Raw genomic sequence first — 9358 nt, forward strand, 5'->3', positions numbered from 1 at the left:
CCTGGTTTGTGGTAACTCTATTAAATTTAGTTGGGCACACAACCCTGAAAAAGTTGCTGGGTGCCTGAAGAGAGCAGTGAAGAGTGCAGTGAGTGAAAGCAAGCAGCCTTTTTCCCAACAGCCAATGGCTTTGGCCCTCGGGCGGCCAACATCCAAGATCCGAAGGGGGCCCTGAGCAGGGTCTTTCTCCAGGAAATGCCACTTTTAGGCTTCCTTGTTTTCTCTCTCAGCTATGCTCTACTGTTGTCCTTTCTTAAGTACATTCTCTCTCCCGTTACTGATTTCTCACTTTTCTATCTGGTGTCTCTTTCTCCCCCAGGAGTTTTAACCTCTACTACCACCTCGTGCCCAAAATACAGCCTTGTCAAACAGGAGAGAAGTCATGATGAAAATGGAATAAAAAGGCTTAGTCTCTGCATAACCCGTGTTGCCCGTTTGAAATCAGGTCGTTCTGTGGATAAGCAGTATCATCCAGCTGGGACCCAGGAGACAGAGGGCCTCAATTTTTCTTATTGTTGGGAAGAAAACCTTCAAAGTCACGTTGAAGGGTTTGTTACATACATATGTGACAGGATAGCATGATTAAGGGGCTGTGTGAGAAGCAGATGCCAATACAGAATTAAACATGCAGTGATTTTATTGGGAAACTCTTGGGGGAGAAAATGAGGAGGGAGATGGAGAAAGTTGGGATAACCATCAGAGTACGATGCAAGTCTGACCCTAAAAGAAGAAGAGAGGAAAGAAAGGTTGAATGGAAGCTTTCTAGACAGCTGTGTAGTCTAAAGAAGGTCCAGCAAGGCTGTCAGGCCAAAGTCGGCTATTAGAGGAGACCCGTATCTCCCAGACAGAGCCAGCTTGATGAGCTTGCAACCTGTAGTCACGCAGGGCCCACACCTGGTTTACCGCTCTGCTGTTGCCATCTTGAAATTCTTAATAAAATTTGAACAAGGGACCCTGGGCTTGCCTTAATCTCCCTGCTGAGCTCGGTCATTGGCTAGGAGCAGCCCATGGGAAGCATACTTCAGCAAAAATGTGGCGGTGGAATTCAGGGTGAAGTAGCTGAGGCCTTTGTTCAGTTATGTTCCTATAGCTGGAGAGCTGTGAGGCATGGTCTCCTGCCTCCACAGCCCACCTCCTGTGCCACAGAGATCTTCTCCACAAAGGTGCAGAAAGCAGCTCCTCCATGGGCCTCCTGGCCTCCCTCTTGAGGAGCAACTGAGAAGAGGGAGTTCACTGGATGAATTAGAGATCATCACAGTTGATCCCAAGGCCACAGTGAATACTGACCTTCTCCCTTCTCCAACATCCATTCTAAACCCCTTTCAGCCTCTGCTCTCACCTTGGCAGGTCTTGGGACTTACCTGGTGGTGTGACCCAAACCTTTATTCCTGAGGGGTTTGAACACTTGATAGTCAAAGCCTGGGGTGGCTGCATGTGTTCTAGGCACAGTTATAGTGGGACAAGGGAGTAGAGGAGATGCCCACATAAATCACTGGAGTCCCACCTGTATTCCTCCTGGCCCCCACGGTGTTAAAGCAGCACCCCCCTCCTGATGATCAGGTTCAGTTACTCCTGCTAGTGTGGCAACTCCCCTCTTGCCTGCTTGTCCCTGACACAAAACCCCAAAGTGCCCTCTCAGCAGCCATAACTTCTCATTCAATGGGGCCTTCATTGTGCCTCTGGTGGGCCTGGACCCTCAACCACACAAGAGTCTAGGGTTGCAAGGAAAGGAAGCACAAATTCCCTGGGGGTCATCAAGAATGATGGCAAGTTAGGCCATTCCTGCTTCCACCCCTTGGTTTTCAGAGCCTTGTATCCTTCTAGAGGGCTCTGATTTAATAAATGCACCATGTCCTGAAGAACAGCGCTGCACCGTTCCAGGGTGACTCTAGAAGGCCACTTCAGCAGTCTGTGAGACCAGTCATTTCTAGGTGGTGCAGTACATGACAGAACCAGAGGATCTCATGGTTATGACCCACTCCTACCCCTCCTCCACTTGAAGTAGACCTCCTGGTTGGATGCTCTGCTAAATGGGATTCCATACCTGTGGATGAGACACTTAGGCCTCCAGAGAGAAGTGTTGGCTGAGACGGTGGGCAGGGAAAACGGACGACATTCAACTGACAGTTTGTTTCAGGGTTATGTTAACTCTCTCCCACCTCCTGTCATAATACAGTCTGAGAGATCTGGGCCTCTCTGATATCTAAGAGAGTATCATACTGATCCATCTCACTGATGACATCCAGTGACTGGACAGGATGAGCAGGAGAGGCTAGAATGCTCCTACAGGCCTCGATAAGACACATGCACTTGAGGATGGGAGAAAACTCTATGAAGAGTCAGGAATAGACCATTTCTGTGACATTTTTTAAGAGTTCTAATCGTCAGGGGGTATTCTGGGATATCCCCTTCCAAAATCACAAACTGCTGCGTCGTACCATCCTGTCACAAAGAAGGAAGTACAGCGCCTTGCAGACCTCTTTGTGTTCTAAAGGCAACATATCCCACCCCGGGGATATTTTCTGGCCCATATACTGGGTGACACAGAAGGCTGCCAGCTTCAAGCTGAGCTGAAGCAGGAAAAGGTGTTGCAAAAGGTTCAAGCCAGCGCCGTCAGCCCTGCCGGCTGCCCTCCATGGGGTTAGATGGGTCAGTGGTGGGAAAAGATGCAGTATGGCCACTGCATGGAGCTGGGGCTCCAGCAGACCCATCGTAACCTGGACTCGATGCACGACCTCATTTTTCACTCTGCTCCTTTGGGTCTCTCTGAATCAGGGTCAACTCAGAACCTTTTGTCCAACAGTCCTACTGTACAGTCACCCAAGTAAATGGCCATCGGTTCCTTTGAGGAAGGACTGGAGGGATTGTCAAGGTCTGTCCGTGCCAGTGTTGCAGGGTCCTTCCTCCGGCTGCCTCTTTAGTCAGTGGGTTCCAGATCTCAAAATTGCCTCAAGTCTGGGAACTGAGCAAGAGATCATGACTTGAAGTGACGGCCCTCAGCTTCTTGCTCTTCCAATTCTGAATTTTTTTTAATAAACAATGGCCCATGGACCACATCAAACCAACCACCAGTTTTTGTAAAGGAAGTTTTGTTGAAACACAGCTACACTCATTTTCGACATAGCGTCTGTGGCTGCTTTCGTACTACAACAGCTGATGGGACCTACAAAACCTAAAATATTTACTATCTAGCCCTTTACCAAAAGTCTGCTGACTCCTGTTATAGAGGCTAAGCAGCACCCTTGTTGACTATCTGCTTATTTTGCCCCCAGACGCAAAACCGACACCATGCTCTGCTAACCATCATCCCAACCCCCTGCTGCCAAAGCCCACTGCCTGCCCTCCAACCCTGCCTTCTGGTGAGTAGGCTAGGTCTGGCCTTGGGGCTTGCGACAGTTAAGTGCCCCTCCTGGCCTCGATCTTCACATATGCTAACATGCTCAGTTTACAGTCACTTCTCAGAACTTCCATCATCCCCAGCCTGCAAAACTTCTTAGTGACATTGGTGCCCCTCTTGATGGCATGTCCCATGCTCTCTCATGGGCCATATTCTCTGTGGGTCTTCTGGCCTTACATAATATACCCTTCCCGCATGCCCACTTCCATCGACCTCTTCATTCCTTCTTGTGCAGCCTGCCGGGATGAAGAAGAAAAGGAAGGAAGTTTGGCGGGGGAAGCATCTTAAACTGCTGAGCAGAGCTTCAGTGATGCCAAGGGGGAGTCTTGCAGCCAACAGTGACCATCGGGGAAGGCCCATCTGCCCTAGGAGCAGACCACTGGCTAGGCGCAAGCTGTGCGGAGCCTGCCTCAGTGCCAACGCAGGGGCCTGCGGGCACCGCAGCTGGGGCCCTAGGTCCGTTATGGTCCCCGTCGGGAGAGCTGTGGGAGGCGCAGGCGCATGGCCACGATGGGAAGAGAAAGAAGATTAGGGGGGAGGTGACAGCCTGCTTTAAATGCCAGTCTGCATCCTTAATATCAGGTCTGACTCGGAAGGTGGCACAAGCCACTGCTCAGTTTGTCACCTCTCCTGGGGAGCCGAGGGCGGGTCAGTAGAGTAAGAGGACGCCAGGAGGGCCTCAGAGACGGAAGGTGACTCAGTGTGCCTCCTCTCCTTACCATTGTACTTTCTACCCAAACGGGAAAGGGGCATCTGCCCTCCTTCGGGAGCTGTCTCTTCTGCGCTCCCCTAGTCTGACAGGTACGGTACATTTGTGGACCTCAGTCGAGGCCCAGACTGTGAGGCGGTCAACAGCCAGGAACATCTCATCCGAGATGAATTCGTTTGCCCGGATGCGGCCACTGCACTGAGCGGAGAGACTGGTACCATTATTAAGTGAAAACAACAGTCCAGAAGCCAGTGCTCAACAGCCACAAATTACAAGGTGTCTTATGTTAAGTAATGCTGGGATACTGTTAGGGCTCACCTCAGGTCTGCATGCTGACCCCCAAGGGAGACCGAATTACGCTGCGCCCTCCAGTGAGAAAACCTGGCTTCCAACTCTAGCTGTGCTCTTCCCCCACAGCCATTAAGGTACAGAAGAGATGGAGCTGAGTGGTAGGCTCAAGATCCAGAAACGCAGGCTCAGCCAGGCAACATCGAAGGTAGCTTTCTTGAGGTGGTGGTGGTGGTGAAATGTCTCAGAACAGCCGTGATGGGAATGTCCTGGCCACACTGGAGTGTTTGTTTCTCCTAGCGGCTTGGCTTGCTTCGCTTCTGTCAACTCCAGCATCATTATCATCTCAAGGCAAGGCCCCTGAGCCACTTCTCACCCAGTTCCAGTCTCTCCATTGTTTGTTTCTATCAGAGAGGTGTGGAGCTTCACGGTCAGCCTAGAATTAAAACAGCCTTGCAGGAAAATCATAGAGTTCTGTGCAGTCTTCCCACTCGCCTCTCTCCTGATGGAGAAACTCAGGCCTCCTCCACTTCTGTTCTTCCAATATTATCAGAATGGATTAAGAGAATTAGGAGATGAAATGGTGTACCCATGTAACTTCCTATCATTAGTAGTTTTATCAAATGAGTTAAGGTAAAACTCTTACGTTCTATTATTTATTTTTTTTAAGTTTTATTTATTTGAGAGAGAGAGAACATGAGCAGGGGAGAGGGACAGAGGGAGAAAGAGAAGCAGGCTCCCCACTGAGCAGGGAGCCCAATGCGTGACTCGATCCCAGCACCCTGGGATCATGATCTGAGCCAAAGGCAGACACCTAACCAACTGAGCCACCCAGACGTCCTGAAGTTCTATTATTTAATCTCTGTTTCTAGGGTCTCCAGCCCAAAAAAATTCCCCTGCAATGCTTTGGGTTTTTCCTTGAACCAAATCCCAGCTCCACCCCTTGTCCTCAACTGTAAAATGGTGATAAGAATCCGGTGTTATGGTGATAACCTCCTAGCACCGCTGTTAACAAGATAACGCATGTAAAACAGCACCTGGCATATGACAGATGTTCCACAGAACTGGGGCTCTGATTGTTAGGGTTGAGAATAAGCTGCAAGTGTACTGGGATTAGAAATCCAGGCAGAGATGAGAATACTCTAAGAAACTGAACAAAACAAGAGGAAAAAACCCAATAAGCAGTCACAGATGCGTGGCTGACAGTAGGACTGCACCTGGGTGCTGGTCATTGTCATCTTCTTCCTTGAATTCCCGGGTGAACAGGCACGGGGATATATACACTCCTAAGTAGCATCCTCATTATTAAATTAGATCACATGCATATTAAAACACTTTGAGGGACGCCTAGGTGGCTCAGTCGGGTAAGCGTCAAACTCTTGATATCGGCTCAGGTCATGATCTCAGGGTTGTGAGATCGAGCCCCACGTCGGGCTCCACGCTCAGCCGGAGGTCTGCTTGTCCCTCTCTTTCTACCTTTACTCCTCTCTCTCAAATAAATAAATAAATAAAATCTAAACAAAAAAGCAACATTTCGAAAAACACAACATGTTAGAGCCACCTGAAAGACGATGACAATGTTAGGTGCTTCTCGCTGCAATAAACAGAGGTTTGTTCAGGTTACTTCAGAAATGGGAAAGGCAGGAGATGGGAGGGAGGCATTATAAAACACCTGTGGAAAGTAGTAAACTTAGCAATCAAATCCCACAGGAACCTAAGAAAAGAGCTTCTACAGGAAAATTGCTCAGAATCCATGGCATTTTGAGGGGTCTGATTACCTTGTCCCCTTTTTAGAAGTGGAAGTTCATGGTTCCCTACTTAACACTTAACACTCAGCTATTCTCTGTCTGCTTCTGTGTCTTATTTCTCCTTCAATGACTAAAAAGGGCTGATTCAGAGTGAGTATTCTAATACATATTCCCAAGACAGTAATCAACGAAACCAGTGAGATTCTCTGAGGTTCCCATTTAGGCAGAGTTTTTCCTGCCAGGCTAATTTTTCACCAACTGGCCTACAGGTTGGCTGCCATTGGGTCAGGTGCCCACCCCAGATTCTATCAGCTGAGGCCCAATGTGGAGGTTCAGGGAAATAAAAAACAGAACTTGCCCACAGTGAGATCTTTGGCCTGGAATGTTTTTCTTAGAAGAGGATGCTGAGTGTGGTTGATGATAGATTACACAATTGGAAAAGAAGGAGAAAATAAATAAATAAATAAAGCCCTCAAGCCCAACATCAAACTAAGACTCAGGGTCCCTGGCTGGCTCAGTTGGTAGAGCATATGACTCTTGATCTTGGGGTTGTCAGTTTGAGCCCCATGTCGGGAGGTAGACTGTACTTAAAATAATAATAATTTTTTAAAAATCTTTAAAAAAAAACTCAAAGACTGAAAAAGTTAGAAAAGTGTAGTTGTAAATTTTATCAGACGTTCCACACAGATTACCTTCAAACACCTCACTGTTTAAACAAAAGTTCATACCATACAGAAAATCATGACTTACTTAAAACTACAGTTGAAAACACTTGGGCCAAATTTCATCAAACCGAGACACTAGAACTTGTAGAACTAGGGGAGCAAAGAGAACCACAAGATGGCAGCATTACCCCATCTGTGCTCTCTCCGGTTACAAATCTAAGAATGTGTTCATCTGTTGAGCCTGCTCTAGAACGACCCACCTCCTTCCTTGAAGCTATTTTTAAGAGACTGGAACAGCCCGCAGTTGACAGAGAAAGTATAAATCTAAACAGCACATTCATTATCTCTGTGCTCATTTGATTCCCAAGATCTGGCTATCATGTTTTTAGTCCAATTGAATTAATGGAAGCAGTGACTTGGATTATCCAAGGATTACAGTCTTCTGAGGCATGTTTGCATTGCAGAATTTAATCTTTTTATTGTAATATTCCTTATTTGACACTTATGGAATCCAGTTTTTTATTACAGCTGTTTTTAATATCTGTATATCTGTCTCCTACCAGATTCAATTCAAGCTCTTGACCGAGGTTAATTTTCTGTGGCAACTTGGCCGGACCGTAGTACCTAGGTATTTGGTCAAATGGCAGTCGAGATGTTGCTGTGCAGGTATTTTTTTAGGCTTAAAGAGTCCCCTCCACAATGCGGGTGGACCTTAATCAGGTGAAAGCCCCTAGACAAAAAGACTAAGGTCCCCTGAGGAAGAGAGAATTCCCTCCAGACTGCCTTTGAACTCAAGCTGCAACATCAGCTTTTCCCTGGGTCTCTGGCCTGTCAGTCTGTCCTGCAGATTTTGGAACTACCAGCCCCCACAATCATGGGAGCCAATTCCTTAAAATAAATCTTTCTCCTCTCTCTCTCTCTAAACACACACACACATACATACACACACACCCTGCTGGTTCTGTTTCTCTGGAGAACCCTAAGACACCAACTATAGACCAGGCACAAACTGCACCATGGAACAAAAAGATGATTACGAAGTACCCTTGATCTTGAGAGACACGTGAGCACATAACTAATACTGTTAATGAGAAGGCAAATGTATTAAGTACTATATAGAACACAAGAAAAAAGAAACTCTTTAGGAAGTGGTTTGGAAAACCATAAATGACATTTGAGCTGCAAAGAACGAACAGGTGTCTCAATAGGCAGACATTACAGGATGAAGGATCCTAGGCAGCGGGAACCCAGTGAGCCAAAATCAACATGTAAAAAGTGGCAAAATAAGCACCACCGCCCCCATGGGATTATGTGTGACTTTAAGATACTCTAACATCCACCATTTCCCGAGCTCTATTTTGTTTTTATGTCGATATCATAAAACCTTGTAACTTAAAAAGCCAGAAACACTTATCCCAACCTTACAGTTTAGAAAAACTGAGGTACCTGGGGATCAAGCAAGTCCAAGGCCCGAAACCAATCAGGAGTAGAAACCACAGCAGTCTGACTTCAGAGGCCGCAATTCCAACCACTATATTCCTAAAGCCCTACACACTGTAGTTTTACGATCAAAGCAGAGGCCAGAACATTCCGGTCTATATACACATTTTTATTGCTTAGGATTCCCATATTCCCTTGCAGTGTTCAATATACTTTTTGACTGTCTTTCCAAAGTTCTAATAAAAGTCAAGACTAGAATAGGGGTGAGCCGCACCCATACATGCTCAGAAATTTTCAGCCCCATCCTTATCCAGACTGGAGCACTGCAAGCCTCCCAAAGCATATTAGAAATATATTTATGATCTAAACCAGAATGAACAGCTAGCTACAACCTTCTCTCCCAATTTATGATGAAGTGACAGTAGCGGGCGACCTACTAAACCTATCCTAAATAGGTGGGTTTTATTAATTTATTATTCTGTACATGCATATCAGTTTCCCCTTCTTTTCAGGCTACACAGGTCTGCCAAAGACCATTACCTTTCCCTTCTACTTCATACTTGGCCTTCCCTTGTCTCTTTCTCGATTATCATTCCCACACTGCCCCAAATTTTACCTATCTTCTCTTTGACCACCCTTCCTTCACACTGTGTTTCTATGGAATTTTTGCTCTAAGCGCTTTTTAAACTAGTCATTAGAATTGTCTCCCTGACTACTCTCTTCACTCTCTTAATGGCTTTGAAATAAACCTAGTCTCACCCAAATGCTAACCAAAAGACTGGATGGCCCTCTGGCCTCATACATGCAAACAGAGCTAAAACAGTATGAACATGCAAGAGAACAAATCTTAAATATCTGATTAATCTGTATAAACACAGTCTTTGAACAAATACACAATATAGGAACTATCTGGGTGCCTGACTGGCTCAATGGGTAGAGCATGCAACTCATTTTTTAAGATTTTATTTATTTATTTGAGAGAGAGAGAGAGAAGGCATGAGCAGGGGGAGGGGCAGAGGGACAAGCTGACTCCCCAGGGAGCATAGAGCCCAATGCAGGGCTTTATCCCAGGACCCTGAGATCATGACCTGAGCTGAAGTCTTAACCAACT

This window comes from Halichoerus grypus, chromosome 8 (genome assembly GCF_964656455.1).
Source record: "Halichoerus grypus chromosome 8, mHalGry1.hap1.1, whole genome shotgun sequence".
In the NCBI taxonomy this organism is placed as follows: domain Eukaryota; kingdom Metazoa; phylum Chordata; class Mammalia; order Carnivora; family Phocidae; genus Halichoerus; species Halichoerus grypus.